The sequence below is a fragment of the Ochotona princeps genome, chromosome 12 (assembly GCF_030435755.1).
Source record: "Ochotona princeps isolate mOchPri1 chromosome 12, mOchPri1.hap1, whole genome shotgun sequence".
Lineage (NCBI taxonomy): Eukaryota > Metazoa > Chordata > Mammalia > Lagomorpha > Ochotonidae > Ochotona > Ochotona princeps.
The window spans coordinates 61,232,789-61,249,306 of record NC_080843.1 but is presented as its reverse complement, the minus strand read 5'-3'; the positions used below and the strand labels follow the sequence as shown (position 1 = coordinate 61,249,306).

At 48.3% G+C, this 16,518-nt stretch overlaps 1 protein-coding gene across 3 annotated transcripts in view; it reads right to left on the bottom strand.

Annotated features, from left to right (window-relative positions):
* Nucleotides 1–16,518, bottom strand: part of SLC7A1 (solute carrier family 7 member 1) — a 66,091-nt gene that overhangs the window by 25,911 nt on the left and 23,662 nt on the right. The window contains exons 2-3 of one of the 3 annotated variants that reach the window (XM_058670915.1): nucleotides 9,242–9,370; nucleotides 5,050–5,148 (exon numbers count right to left, since the gene is read on the bottom strand). The gene's annotated coding sequence lies outside the window, so the exon portion shown is untranslated. Of the gene's footprint in view, nucleotides 1–1,392; nucleotides 1,502–4,197; nucleotides 4,379–5,049; nucleotides 5,149–9,241; nucleotides 9,371–16,518 lie in introns of those variants that run through there. The other 2 variants (XM_012926706.2, XM_058670916.1) reach the window with 2 other exon arrangements.

The window sequence follows — 16,518 nt, the reverse complement described above, 5'->3', positions numbered from 1 at the left end:
CCACCACCACACAGGCCAGCCGGGTCATGTGGCCAGGCCAGCTGCTTGGCGATGAACTTGGCCTCATGTGACCCCACTGTTCTCTGAGCAGGTGTCAGCACCGCCACATCACTGGAGAGCAGAATGACTCAGCTCAGGAGCTGCATTGCGACAGGGACCCCACATTCCAAACAGCACGCTATGGGAAAACAGGGCTCCCTACAGTGCCAACAGGGTGCCACCATGGGCTTCCTCCAGGTGAACCAGGCAGACTCAGGCACCCTGGTTGAGTTGGTGGGAGCCCTCAGGACCTCCAGTAGCAGGGACAGAAGTGAGATCTGCTGTCCCGGGTGGCCCAGTCCTGGGTCCTGATGGTGTATGATCTAGCTGGGAATGGCCAAAGCCACAAAACTCACCAATAAGCTGGGACAAAAATGTAACGCTGGGCTTTCTGTACGTTTCTTTTACACATGTGCTTGCACATATACACACACCGACCCAGCCACCCCCACACACCATATATAGCACCCCTTAAAAAAACATGAGAAGCCCAAGTTTGTATGCAAAGAATGATCTGGTGAGGAATCAAAGCTTTTTTGAGTGCTTTTTACTTTTTCATTTGAGAAGCAGAGCTGGGTAAAGACAAACAGAAACAGGCAGAGAGCTCCCACCTGCCCCTTAACTCTGAGAATATCAGCAGCTGGCCTGGGGCTGAGACTGGGAGCCCATCCCTGGGTGCAGGTCTCCTCTGTGGCAGCAGGAGCTCACCTACCTAAGATCACCACTGCCTCCCAGGGCCTGCATTAGCAGGAAGCTGGAGTCAGACGCCAAGACTGGGAATCAAACCCGTGTACTCTGGTATGGGAAGGAGGCATCCTCACCAGGGTTTTAACCACTGTGCTAAAGACTCCTACTCTTTTGGGTATTCTTTTTTTTCTTTCCTCCTACATTTTGACTATTTGTTTTGATGGTTAGCATGTACGGTTTCTGAATTAAACAGAAGGAAGTCTCTTTTCATTAAATTCACAAACAAGGGGGAATCCTGGAAGGATGAGCCCAAAGGCAAGTCAAGTCCATCATGGAGATGCTAACGGTTAGGCACAGTGGGTTTCATGGTGCTTTTCTCCACATTTGCACATGTTCACAAATTGACAAAACTTGAATGAAAAAAGAATTCACCTAAGGCTGACCCAGAAAACACTAGCAAACCCTGTCTATTACCTATAGCAAGTACCCCACCTCACCATCCAGTGCCCTAGAACCTCAAGATGTTATTAGCTATTGCCACATATTAATCAGTTATAATAATTGGCCCATGTATAGGGCCATGTGGCATGGCAAGTAAGCCCACTCCCTGAGATGTTGGCTTCCCATATCAGGGACACTGATGGACATTTCCAGTTCACCTCTTACCTTCCAGCAGGCTTCGAGCCCCACTAGGGCGTGTGCTGGCCGAGATGCAGGCAACAGGTGGCACAGCACACAGGTGGCAGAACAGTCCCAGGCAGGGGCCAGGTCACTGGCAAGCTGAGACAGAACGTGAAGGCAAAGGACGGGCATCGACAGCATGGCATCCCTGGAAGACTAGCCTGGTCTCGTGGAAGACATGGAAAGACTTGCACTTGCCTTCAAGCACTGTGTTTTCATCTTACTAATACAGAACCTTCATACCAGCAAATACCACAACCTCCGGTATTTAGCTGCCATTGGTTGCCCTGACCCCATTTGCTTCCCCACCCACAACCAGCCCTGAGGTCTGTATCACACACATACAGGGCTGTGGTTACTATGGGAATTATCTGTGCAGTGTATGTCATGCACAAATAATCCCGAAGCAGGAAATGCCACATTTTATGATAGGTCTTCCTGTCCTATTCCCGGCCATACTTCTCTTCTGCCTCACATTCAGGCACTTACTGCAAAGCAATAATGATTGGAAAGATATGTCACAGTTCATCCCCTTAACCTGTCTTCAGCCCTCAAGCACCCCAACCCTATCTTTCCAACCACGAGGCTTTCTCTTGATGCAATATCCTGAGGGCGGGCCCCCTGCAGGTGGCAAGAGAACAGAACACGTTCTCTATTGGGGAACAGAATGTGACCCAATGTTCCAGAGATGCCTAAGGCATCTGAAGGCAAAGCTCAAGGACCACGACACTGGACTTAACAAAGGGTGAGAGGTCAGGAGGTAGGGGGACACCAGAGGGCATCAGTGAAGTAGCCAGAGATGGACAGGGTGGCTCAGAACGTGGAGCAGAGGGAATGACTTCCCACCACCCAAGAGAGAACTGGACATGTGATGGGGCTCTTTCTGAATGTCACCTGGACCATGTTCTATCCTGTGTCACCCAGGGCCATCCGCCTTGCTGTGGAAGAAGGTTCCAAGGGAAATTCCGTAACCCTGGATGTTGCTCCAGACCCAAACCTCTCAACAGGCCAATATGCAAGTCCACGTTCCAGACTGTGAACAACCGAGATGGCGCCCCGCTCCGGTTACAGACTTAGGATAATCTGACTCCTGTCTTAGAGAACGAAGAAAGGAGAGCACAGGTTGTTTCCACTATTTTCGAATGAGCTTTCATGGGCTAAAACTAAGACATCTCAACTTAGACCCCAAACCTTAGCCTCTCCCATATCCACTGCTACAGAATCTGTACCTTGGTGGGATCGGGTTGTCTTTCCTGCTAGGAATGTTCTCCCTGCCCCCTCACTCCACAAGTCAGTCATGTGAGACTCACAACCACTTTTCTCCAGACAAACAAGGTGATGAAATAGCAGGTGGATTGAGCAATTCATCCATTGTGTCCCTTGTGGTGGACTGAGCACCCAGAGACATCCAGCAGCCCTCTGGGCCGTGGTGCCTGGGGACATACTTGTTGCCTGGACCATAAATGGACCCTGCAGTGCTGCAGCCCTTTCAGATTTAGCATCAGGGCCACTATGGGGGGTGGGGTAGAAAGAAAATGGATGCAAAATCTTTTCTCACAAACACTTCCTCCTGAGAAGCCAGGGTGGACAGTCTGTGCTGAGCAGCCCCAAGGCAGTACTGGGATCCCCACATCCTGTGTAGGTCTGAATAGCATCTGTCTCCGACCCATGAGGCTCCATCTAGCAAGCAGACTCTTGTCGCTGGTTTGATGAAACCAGCCTTCGTGTTGGGAAAACACATGGTAATGAACTGTAATGGAGGCCTAACAGAACTGCAAGGACGTCGAGGAACGGACGGCAGCCTCCAGGTCAGCTTCAGTCTTCCACCAGCAGGAAATGGATGTGGCCAACAACCGCAGAACCGGGAAGTGGATTCCTCCCCGATGGAGCCTTCAGATGAGAATCAATTCCTGGTCAACACCAGCCTCAGAAGGCTCCAAGCACAGGACCTAGCAGTCATGTAGTCCTCTGACTCTCAAAATTGTGAGAAAACAACATGCACGTTGTTTCAAGCTGCAGTAGCAATGGATGACTAATATCTGGTCCAAACACACATTGATAAGTGAGTCTGCCCTCATTCGCTCATTAAATCTTCCAGGAGCTAATCTTCCCCCCCTCCCACCCCAGAGCCTTGATATTTCTTGAGTGCTCTGTTCCTATGGTGGGGTTAACTCATACTTTACTTGATACTATTTTTTTTGTTGTTGCTAAGGCTGCATTATTTGATGACAATTTCCTTCAAGGAAAAACAACATACATTAAATGGCTATTTCATTTTTTAAAAATTGTGCCTCTCTCTTGGGCTGTCATTTTGCAAGTTCTAGGAGCTGCAAACAGGAGCCACGGGTGGTGGCTGCCCTGAGCATAAGAAGCAAGCCAGCGGCCCCTTACTTGCATTTCTCACCATCCTTCCATGCACCCATTTTTTAATGCACCAACTATGCCCCTCCCTGCTTCGGGGTGCTGAGGAAGACAGCAGCAAGAACTTTTTCTACGCTGAAGCTATTCCACTAAATATGTACCTAACACTAACATGAGAATGTTTCTCAAGGATTACAGGTCCCAACCCACAATGCCTCCAGTCACCCCTAGAACACCCTCCCACTCCACGCTGGCAAAGATCCAGTTTTACCCACTGTCTTTGGAAAATGCACCTGCCAATTCTGCATCTCTCTTTTTGTCATTTACATGCCTGCAACAGCCGCCTTCAAACAAGGTGCCTAACTTGCCCTCTGCCTCCAGGAACCTGGGAGTTCAGGGGGAGCCCCCCTCCCACCCCAGATTACTCACAGGCAGTCAAGGTCCCTGGTTCTGTACTCCACGAAGTCCTTCTAACGAAGGACTCAGTGTGGGCTGCTGATTCTGATGATGAGATCTTTCTTGATACAGCGATAACCTTGGGGTTAGGCTAGGAATGGCCTCAAGCTGACTGCAAGAATGTGAGTGAGAGAGAGAAAGAGAGGGAAAAAGTCAGGTCACGCTCACAATACAATCTTAGTGGGAAAAAAAAGGAACTCTATCATTTATTATGAATAAAACAGTGACAATAATAATAAAGCTCCTGCAGTCAGTAAATACTTTTTAAGTTTAAAGGAAAAACAACCAGAGCAATAATTTCAAATTATTTCTTTAGGGAACCACCCCCTATGCCAAACCAAAACGAAAGAATCAGATACAAATGGACCTGCTCTTATCTAAAGAACACTGGAGACCACCTGCATCTCTGGCCAGCCTTGACCTCCTCATACCCATCCAGCAGCTCCCACCAATCACCTGGAAGCCGCTGGTGCACACAATGGTTGCAGTGCGGCAACCAGGGACAAGCTACCAGCAACAGGCTAAGTGCAAAGTAAAAGGTGACAGGGAGAAGAGAGGAAAAGAAGCCAGAGGAAAAGCCCTGGAGCAGGAAGAAACTTGGAACTGGCCCCTGAGATCATGCAATATCATTAGTCTAAAGCAAATGGGCAGCTTGGCACACCACTGCCACCATGCTGCTTGGCAGCCTGGGTGAGCCCAGGGCCCAAGCACAGAGCACGGCGATGCAGCACCCACTCAGGTGTCATATGAATAGATGCAGAGGACGAACATGTTCTAGCACAGAAGGGCATGCCACCTGCTGTGGTGCTGACCAGCCAAGCATACCTGGAACAGGATGTGAAGATTCAACACCACCTCCTCACTGGGAATGCACCTGCTTCCTGGGGGAAGGTGCCCAAGGGTTCAGATGTGAACTTCAGACTCCTGGAAGGCAAAAAGAGCCAACATCAGAGGTGCTCCCTTCCTGGGCCCTAGAGCCCCCAAGCATTCAGCCAGCACTGCAGCTCACAGGACACCCACAAACAGGCTCTCCTACTGCAAGGAGGATGATCCAACAGCATTACTGCACAGGTGATTTCTGCAAACCTAGGGCACAGAGCTGACACAAGCAAGCTCAGAGCCCCTGCCATGGGCCATGATGGGGAGTGGATCCTTTCCTGACCCCAGTATTGGGCAGCAAGGTCACCAGAAGATAGAAAACCTTAAGGAAACTTAAGCTGGTTCCTTTGGGAAATTGCCAGACCCCAGTCTGCATCATTGGTCATCCTGCCCTGGGCTTCACTTTTAATATATTAGGTAACACATGCACAGCCCTTCAAAAAGCATGCATGAAACAACATTAGTCATTTATTTTTGTTTTAAGAAATCCATACACAGTATTTTCATAATCTGCGTTTTCCATGTATTTGTTGAAGACCTCCATTATCAGCACAGGGCATGTATGTACCTGCCTGTACACATCACAGTGCTCTGATGACGCACCTGGGGCCCAAGGTTGCACCAGCAGCAGGACATGGCGCCTGGAGGAGCAGCCAGCGGTCCTGGAAGGAATGTAGTGGGAGGCCTGGATGCAGCACTGGCCAGGGTCTAGGACTGACAAGTGTGAGCACAGCCTGTAGGTGTGCTTTGGAGAACTTCCTGATGGGAGGCCCTTTGTTCTCTCAGTCTTACTGCTTACATTCTGGGACTCATGTACTCATCCAGGAACCAGCGACATGTGTAATTAAGCTGCCTGAATATGACTGGTGCCTTGTATGACCCCAAAGGATTACCAACATGCCAGAAGTGCTCAGAAAGACGCTAGTGGCCAGTAAGAGCTGTGTACCGTCCTGGCAACCTACTGGATTCCCAGCCACCGGACTCTGATCCCCTCCCTACCAATGTGGTGCATCCACTCCATGCTAATATTTCATTCCACTCTCTGTTTTGAAAACATCCGAAGTACAAGAAACATTGAGTATGAATACCCACTCTTCACCCCCATTTACCAACACTTAACACTTTGCTGCCTTTGTTTTGCTTCTTTAGAGAAATAATACTTTCCAAAGGAGCCACATATTTGAGTGAGCAACAGTTGCCATGACATCTGACCTTTAAAAGTATTTCAGTAACTCCTGAGGACTCTGTCCCCCACAGCTGGAAGGCTGCTGTCTCATCACAGACACCACACATTAACTCCATAACATCCAGACCCAGTCCCCAATTCCACAGTGGGAGCACTGAGGAGAGTAACGGTTAATGAAGTCAGCTTCAAACTTCAGCAGGGACACAGTCTTCCAGGTGCTGACTGGATGCCAAAGTAATTGGTTCCTGTGCCAGTTTGTTTCTTAGCAGGACAGGAAGCAGTTGGAGACTTCAGAAAAGGCTTTTTGTAAGGAGGTGACGTTTGGGGGAAGGTGTTTACCCAAACACAAAGGGAGTAGGGGGTCTTCGGAGAGGGAAAACTAACTCCCAACATGCAGAGACTTGGTCCCCAAAGATGTCCCCTTCTTAACTCCAGGACCCACGGCCAGTTGGAAAGCAGGTGCAGAAGGAATGAGGATGCCGGTGAACGGAGCTGGGGAGAAGGCCAGCTCCTGGGTGGGTCCCCTGTGACAGCGAAGATGCTGAGAGCATGGAGGGAAAGAGCTGTCAGATGTACAGGACACAAGAGAAAGACCCTGCCACCCACTGCTGGCTTCACACGTGTTTGGGGACCACCAGCCATGAGGGCAGGCAGCCTCTGGGAGCAGGGGAAAGGCAAGGAGGCTGACTGTCCCTCACGCTTCCCTGCCCACACCTTGCCCAGAACCCATTCCGAACTTCCCTCCTCTGGGACTGCGTGATTACACTATGCTATTTTAACTCAGAAAACCCAACCGACCAACCACCAAGAAGTAGAGGCTGGACAGAGGGCTGGAAGCTGTCAGAGTGCTGAGCGCAGTCTTCAGTGCTTGTGATGAAGCCAAGCAAGCTGAACTTCATTCTTTTTTTTTTTTTAAGATTTATTTTATTTATTTCTATTGCAAAGTCAGATATACAGAGAGGAGGAGAGACAGAGAGGAAGATCTTCCATCCGATGATTCACTCCCCAAGTGACTGCAACGGCCGGTACTGTGCCGATCCAAAGCCAGAGCCAAGCAGAGTTCCAAGGCTTTGGGCCATCCTCGACTGCTTTCCCAGGACATAGGTATGGAGCTGGATGGGAACCGGCGCCCATATGGGATCCTGGTGTGTTCAAGGCGAGGACTTTAGTCACTAGGCCACTGCGCTGGGCCCTGAACTTTATTCTTGAGGCGAGGGAAGACGGCCAAAAGCCATGAGCAGGATCTGTTCCTTAGGAAGATGATTCTGGAATAAAAGGCCCTTGTGGCCATTTGTGGATAGATGATCTCTCTTTCTCTCTCTCTCTCTCTTCCTATCTCTCTATAACTCTTTCAAGTAAAATAAAATAAATCTTAAAAAAGTTTATTAATATGGTTTCAGATTATCAGTGGAACAGCCACCACCTGTCAAGCTGATTGAATTGATATAAATACTCATAGTTAACAGAAAAGGCCACTGAAGTTCTCTTTTCTGAGGACATGCCAATAGGCCAATATTTCACCTAAAATGTAACAAACTGATTGAACACAGAAAAAATAAGAATTCAGCTGCCTTTAATTAAATATTATGGATGTATACATTAAAAAACAATGCCATTCTCATTGCATTTTGTTTTGCAAAACAGCTATTTTCCACTGAAATTTCTTTTATGTTAACTAAACTTAGCTTATCACTATTATTTTTATGTAGATTGACACAATTATTTCAAATTCAAAATGTTAACTTCCATTTCTTTAAAACTACTTCTTTTTTATTCAAAAGACAAATTTACAAAGAGAAGGAGAGACAGAAAAAGTGAGATCTTCCATCTACTGGTTCACTCCCCAAATGACCGCAATGGCTGGAGTTGAGCTGATTTGAAGCAAGGAGCTTGGAGCTTCTTCCTGATCTCCACAAGGGTGCAGGGGCCCAAGAACACCTGCTCTCCCAGGTGCATTAGCAGGGAGCTAGATTGGAAGAGAAGCGAACAGGACACAAACCAGTACCCATTGGGAATGAATACCAGCACTACAGGCAGAGGCTTAACCTCCTATGCCATGGCACCAGTCCTTCTAACTGTCTTTCTCTAATGGAAAAAAACCTGGTAGATCCCATCCCCATCACCTAGAGCTCCTGAGCATCCCTAGGAATGAACTGTGCAGACAGGAAGGAAGGGGGGTTCTGAGAGCATTTGGAAATCATGGTCTGAAGGAATGAAGGCTGCCAAACCTGGTATCTTGGCCCACGTTAGAAAGGCTGCTTTCCCGCTCCACTAGGCTTGAACTAAGCAGCATGCCATGGTGATTCTGGCTCTAGTCACACTCTCCTGTCATGGTACAACAGCGGTTAATGCTCAACTTACAAGTCTAACGAAAAGCATGCCATACGTTAATCCAGGACGAACTCCTCAGGATTAATAGGGTTGGAATGCATAGCGAAGCAATGCATGAGGACTGCATTTCTTAAATCCAGGAATGTTCCAGGCGGCTTAGGTTAACTTCACAGCTTTGAAAATTCCTTTGTTAGCAAAGAGTAATGAAAGTGCTGTCTATACACCTCATATCTTAACAATTCAGTTTCATTTGTCTCATAAAAATGGCCAGCCGCATTCCAGCACTTGCTGGGGCTCCCAGAAGTATATGGGAGCTGCCAAAACGGGATTGTGACCCCAGGCAGCCACACCGTAACATGTTCACAGCGAGCACCTGGCACAGCAAAGGAACTGACATACATAAAGTCACCATTTTCAGTCCAAAGGAGTCAGATCCTCCCATTAAGCTCAGTGACGGGAACCACTGTCAGTGCCTTCTGATTTCATGTCTTCATTCCCAACTTTGGGGTAACTTGCATATCTGCTTTGTCCATGGCAGAATTCTGACTCTACATTTCATTCAACAGACCTGTATTAAATGCAAGGACAGTTCTAGAACCTGGAAATGCAACAGTGACTTACCTGGGCCAAAACCCCAGTCCCTGTGGCATTTACGCTATATTGCTGGGGATATTTCTTCTAAAGAAAGGATGCGACATTATTAACTGGACGTAACACACTTTGGATCTCCCGTAGCAACTATGACAGATCCTGAAAAAGAAAACATACCCTAATTACACAAGAAAGGCAGCTCTTCTGGTTCTTGGCACCTAGCGCTAAGGAATGGAGCCTGCTACCTGCAACCATATTCCCAGGCCATCTGGGAACTCAGGTTGTCCACAGACTTCCACTTCAGTCAACGACTCTGGCAAGAGATGGGTGGCGGTTTAAATGCCAGTTAAGATGGCCACGTGTCATGTTCAAGTGTCTGGGTTTAAAACCCATTTCCTGCTCCTAACTTCAACTTCCTGCCATGGAGGTAGTAAAAGATGGCTCCAGTAACTGGGTCCCATCCACATGAGTGGGAGACTGGAATATCGAGTTGGCAGCTCCCGGCTTTGGACCAGCCTAGTCATGGCTGTTGTGGTCATGTATGGAGCGACAGCAGGTGTGAAGTGAGCTCCCCTGGGATGCCCAAGCATAGCCAGGAGACCTCTCAAAGGAGTAGGGTGTGAGTGTGTGTGTGCGTGTATACACGCATAGGCACACATGCACTAAAACTTTGTAAAGGCAAATTCCATTTTTGACAGTTTGCTAACTCCAAGTTCAGTTTTTCTCTAAGCATGAACACGGTTTTGAAGTCCGTGTCGGTCTGTTATGTAAGCTAAGAAGAAACAGAGTCTTAGAGGCTATTCCAGGAACAAGGAAGAGGATGGGCAAGCCCTCTCTGCATTCCCATGAAACTCATCAAAAAACCCAAAACCCTGCTCCCTTCCTTCTGAACTCAGCCTACAGTGTGGTCGCTGCCAGGATGGTGTGGAGAAGTGCCTGTCCCATGGTTGCCCTGGTCAACCCTCTAAGGGCTTCCTGGGCCATGGTGCCTGGGCAGGATCCCCTCTTGCCTTCAGGCTTCCAATTTCAATTGAACACATTTTAAGAATTTTAAGAAATATACTGGAAGTCACATCCTCACGAGGGGCAGATGGGACAGTGTTAGACACAAAAACCTGTGCACATATTATGTCATGTTCCCTCGTACTCCACGTTGAAGCTCTGATGCCAATGTCCACGGCTGGGTCACAGCATGTGGCAGTCCCCACTGGTTCCTCAACAACATGACCGTCTCCCACTCACCGGGATCAGATAGTCCAGCTGCTACTGGATGGGGGTGTGTGGTCTCATTCAGTACTCAAACCCTGCCTGCTCAGACATCCACCCCAACATAGGGAAAAGGCCACTGTGGGAAGCGAGTATAACGCGCTCAGCGGATCCCGCTCCCAAGGCATGCTGATGCGTTTGCTGCTTCTCTAACTCTGCATAGGCACGCTGGGGCCATGGGTCACAACACGATTACAGTAGAGTTTAATTACGCATGAGCCCGCCTGCTCCTCCCACCTGACAAATACAGCAAGATGTGTGGGCACATGTCGGCAAAGCTTCTAAACATGACTTTGGTTTTAATCACCGCTCATCCAGGAAGGAGTTGAATGCACTTGGGGCAGATTATTCCCCATCTTACTTCCCTCACTTCTCCAAAAAGGAAGCCACCACTGAGCTCACAGAATTGTTTTAGGGGCAGGGAGCAGAAAAGCAAGTACAGTAGACTCTTTAAAGTAAAGACACACTGAGAGATTTTTCTCTGGGTAAATGATGGAATTCCAAGAACACTTTCTCTTCATTTCATCCTGCACTAGCTGCAGGCTGGCATTGGGGAATTTCTCTAACCAAACAGCAAAGTGCAACCAAGGGAAAAATGCTATTTAAAACAAACAAACAAACAAAACTCTTCTAGTTACAGGCAAGAATTGTCTGATGTGTGAATAATCAGCTCTTAACTGTGGGGTTTGTCTCAATATTTTCGGGTAGCCTGGGGCACTCCTCCTGAACGTACACATTCACAGCTTCCTCCTGCCAGTGACCTTCCCCAGAACAGGACACCCAATCCCTGCAGCCTGGGAGGTAGGGGCACTCCACAGCAGGCCCCCAGGATGGAGCACGGACTCAAGGTTAGCATCAGGAAGAGCGGCAAGATCAGTGTGGGGTGAAGGCGTGGCTTGGAGTGGTCAGGGGAGATGGAGGCAGACACTCCCTTTACAGAAGCCAGAGGAGCTCAAAGGGCCACAGGGACTGCACAAAAGTTGAAACGGCAGCTGTGCTATAGAGGACCCGGAACACATCTGCTCCATGGTCATGTCCAACCCTGTAAGGGTGTCCCCTAAAAGCACACAACTGGTGGTGGCCTTACTTGTCCATCTTCTATGACTCAGCAAATATCATCTCCAGCCCCTTATACACAGGATCCCCTGTGCTATCGGGTCCACGTGGATCTATTGTTCTGCCAGGAAAGCAACCGCGGTGCATCTATCTGTACCTTGCAGTGAGGCCTGGGAAGGAAGCCCACTTCCCACAGACCCGGGAGGTGGTGGTGGGGTCTCCCCAGGGTGTGGGTCACATGGCATTTGCTGGTTCTCTTCTTCCAGTTCCCAGGTACCCTGTTGCCCAGCATACTCAAAAACAGTCACATGTATGCAGAGGGGAGGCCTAGCAGTCTGGGCCAAACATCCATCCCTATATTCAGGCCTCATCACTCTCAGAAGGCAATGGGTTCACTCATCACTTGGCTAACTCTTGGCCAAGTCACAGCCAAAGTCTCTTCTCCTTTCTAGGACTAGAGAGGCTGTGCTCACTGTGCCATCAAAACCTAAAACAAGGACGGTGGTGCAAACTGCCTATTGTGAATGGAAACAATGCTACTGAACTACATGTTTAAAAATAATTCAATTAATTGCATTAGTTCCCAAACACAATTCATATGAAACCAAGAGGATTCCTCAAGAAGTTAAACAAAAGTACAACATCTATGACCCAACAATCCCACTCCTAGGTATGTTCCCAAGACAAGATGAAAATCTGCATCCAGACAAAAATCTGTAGCCAAAAGAACAGAAGCAACCCAACTATCACCCACTGATGAATGAGCAGACAAAACGCAACAAACACACGCTGGAATATAATTCAGCCATTAAAAGGGATGAAGCTCTGGATCTTGAAGACCTGAAGCTAAACGAAAGACACTAGTCCCCAAAGGCCACATGCCATGCTCTTCCATTTACATGAAATATCTAAAAACAATAGAGATGGGAAGGACTTAGTGGTGGTCTTGGGCTAAGGTAGGGATGAGGGGAAGAAATGAAGAATGAGGACTCATGGAGCAGGGTTCCACTGAGAGTGGTAAAAACACGCCCAGACTGTAGCAATGGCTACATGAGCCCGCAGCTGTACTGAACCCCACAATCCACACTTCAAATGGATGAACCTTGGGGAACGCAAACTCTAGGCAATGAAATTGTTTTTACAAGGAGCCCACTCCACAGGGACCAAAGTATAGCGCTTCCACTAACCATGCCCAGAGTGACTCAACAACTTCTACACCAATTCACTTGCTCCAGATGTACTCTCTTCCACACACTTTAATTCTGCTTCAGGTCAAACCTCCATCACCCCCACACCTCCACATATCAACAATTACAACAATCAAGTTGCGGCTGATAAAAGCTTTCTGCTTGCACACACCATATATTATATGCAATATTCACTTTGTTTTGGGAGCTCCATGAAATTAGCTCCTGTTTAGTAAGCCCTCCCTCCCTGCCAGGCTGCTCCATCTTTTGCAGTTCTGCGACTGGGAACACAAGCTCCAGTTTTAATATGCAGTTTAAATATTTCATGGTGGCAGGACATAGAATAACAAACTTGAGGACTGCAGCGCTTTTGCGTTTAAAAAGCGCAGTGTGTGTAGATGGCAGCCTTTGGCTCCTAATAGGATGAGGTTGGGGGAGGGCAGGGGCAGGCCCTCCCCCCGTGTATGTAAACAGTCCAGGCACTCAATGGGAGCATAAGGTAAAACCCCATCAGGGTTTGGTATCATCTTTAACATGTAAATGTTTTAAGCAATTAAAAAGAGGCAGAATATTCCTGGCACTCTGTATTGAAGTGCTAAATTTTGAATACCTGCTTATGTTAGTTTGCAATATTGTGCCACTAGAAATTATTTTAGAGGGGGCTACTTTGTTCCTTTTCAGGTCAATGACTGTATTCTCATCCACCACTTGGAAGAATATCCTGTATACTGTTTTTGAAATTAATACTAGAGAGCCAAGGGTACAGATTCAGGAAATAATAAAACACGGTCAATGCTTAAGAAATGAAAAAAGGCTGGAGTAGATGTTGAGTTTCGTGGCTGAGATGCCACCTGGAATGCCTGCATCAGGGCTCTGCGGATGTACATCCCGGGAGGCAGCAGTGGTGCTGGCCACACGACAGGTCATGTCACAGTCCCCAGCTCCTGGCTTTCCCTGCCTGGCCTAGCTCCAGCTGCGGCAGGCAGGCCTTTGGGGAATGACCCATCACACGATGCATGTATCGTGTGTGTCTCTGTCTCTCTTTCCTTCTGATCTTCCTACACCCGCCACCTCAAGTAAATAAAATGAACCACAAATTCTTAAAAAGATGCCCGAATCCTGCATTGAAGTACCTGGCTTTGATTTGTGACTCCAGCTCCTAATTCCAACTCCCTGCTCGGTGCACAGCCTGGGAAGCAGCCGTGGTGACCCAAGAAGTCAAGTTCCCACTAAACGTAGGAGACCTGCACTGGAGTTGGCGGATCCCAGCTCTGGTCAGCCAAGCCCAGCAATGACTGCCAGGCACAAGCTTTCTTACTTGCTCACTTTCAAATACATTATTTTTTAAAAAATTAAAAAGTGTAAACTGTGCCTTTCCCTCAGTTCAGTGCATTGCCTAAAGCTATCACAGGTACATCAAGGCAAAGAAGTTCCTAGGCAAGGCCAGCACAAGGGCTCAACTGGCAAATCCTCTGCCTGCAAGCACTAGAATCCCACATACGCGCCTATTTGAGTCCCAAATGCTCCACTTCTCATCCAGCTCCCTGCTTATGTCCTGAGAAAGCAGCAGAAAATGGCTCAAAGCCTCGGAAACCTGCACTCACATGAGAGACCCCCAAGGGGACTCCCGGCTTTGGATCAGCTCAGCTCTACCCACTGTGGCCATCTGAGGTGTGAACCAGCAGGTGGAAGATTTTCTGCCTCTCCTCTGTAAATTTGCCTAATACAAATCTGAAAGAAACAAAACGGGGGCGGGGGGTGCCAGGCTGGGAAAAAGCATGCCCAGTTCCATGAGTGGCAGGCAACTTCGGGGCTACTCCCCACCCTGCATGTTCTGAACACCCACAGGACTGGGGCACAGCCTTTGTCTGCCTAGGCACCACCTAATAGGTAAGCTTCTGCAACACTCCTGGGCATTTACAAGCCACTGGGCACAAGCCCATATGGGTGGCTGTGAACCCGACCCTTTCCTCCCACAGATGGTTTTGCTTGGTGGCTCCAAGGAACTCCATGAAAAGAAATGAGCCTTGGACTTGGCCAAGCCTGTGAGAGCCGCTTGGGTTCAGAGAGGAAGCTGCCTGTGCCAGCTGTAATTACCAAAGGGGATTAAGCAAGCACTGGCAGGTCATGGTCTCCAGATCTCCATGCTGCTTTTCTAGACACACAATAATGTGTCCTTCTGGGACTGAATCACTGGCTGCGCCGCTGCAGGTGTGCACAGCAGCACATGCAGAGACATGCAACAAGCATGCTGCTGAGCAAGAGGTAGTGACTTCGGGAACTCTCACCCCATGCAACCAGGGTCTGTCCCCTGGAGGGGTAGGGGGACCAGGGAAGCCTGTGGCTCCTGGCCTCGGCTGGTAAAGACTCAACCAAAAACTGGCTCTGTCTCCTTGTTTTATCCTCCAGTCTTTTAAAGATTTTACTTATTTTTATTGGAAAGCCAGACTTACAGAGGAGATACAGAAAGATCTTCCATCTGCCTGTATACTCTCCAATTGGCTGTGACAGTCAGAGCTGAGCTGATCTGAAGCCAGCCACCAAGAGCTGCTTCTGGGTCTCCCACACAGGTGCAGGGTCCCAAGGCTCTGAGTTATCCTCCACTGTTTTACCAGGCCACAAGCAGGGAGCTGGAAGGGAAGCAGAGCAGCCAAGCCATGAACTGACACCCATATGGGATCCCCGCGCATGCAAGGCAAGGATATGGGGCCACTGAACCATCACGCTGGTCCCTTCTGCTTCAGTCTTATACAAGATTTCTTCACCTTTGGGAAAGGAACCCAGCAGACTCCACCTACAATACAGGTTCGTCTAGGAAGCAGTGAGGCGACTGAGTCCACCCCACATCATTCTAACGTCTTCCTTAAATATATACATGTCTATCACTTAAATATATATATACGTGTCTAAGTGGTAAACACACATATCTATGTATATATATATTTTTTTCTAAGCTATGTATTAATTACAGGGTTTTCAAAAAGTTTCTGGAAAATGAGGATTACAGAAAGTTATGCATATGCTTTTTTTTTAAAAAAAAAAGGACCAAAGTAAACTTGACATTTTTAGCTTCATTTTCTATGAGCTTTTGGAAGCACCCCATACTCTCATAAAAGGAGCACCACCCAAATGATCAGGAGCCAGATTAAATCCTACCCCACTGGCAGTTTTGGGGCACAGAGGTGTGTCCCCCAAAATTACCTTGTACACAGGCAAAAAGCCCACATAGGAAAGCTACTGCCTGGCCCAGCAGTCAGCAAACTACAGCATTTGGCCCATTTTTATGTCAGTCATTACGCGAGAATGGATTTATTTTTTAGACTTTCTTTGAAAGCAGCAGCAGCAGCAGGGGTAGAACAGGGAGAGGAAGAAGAAATGCTACTGCTGCTGATCTGCCAGTGACCACAGTTGCCCCATGAGCGCTGAGATACGGACCACCTGGCCCTTTACTGAGCCCATGGCCAAGCCCTGATCTAGCCTAGGCTTACTCACGTCCAAATACACCCAGTGACGTAGAAGCCTGATGATCTGTGTTCAAGTGAAGAAGAATTATCAGAAACTACTCGCCTTTCAAAACAGGCCTCTGTTCGATCATTGTAACTGCATTTTAAGAATGCAGTCTTGTCTGGGAGAGGGCATTTGGCCCAGCAGTTGAGTCACCAGTTGAAACATCTACAGCTCTCAATCACCGTGTGGGGGTTCAAATCCCAGCTCTGGCTCCTGATTCCAGCTTCCTGCTAATGGGAGGCAGCAGATGATGGCTCAAGCATTTGAGTCCCTGCCACCCACAGGGGAGAC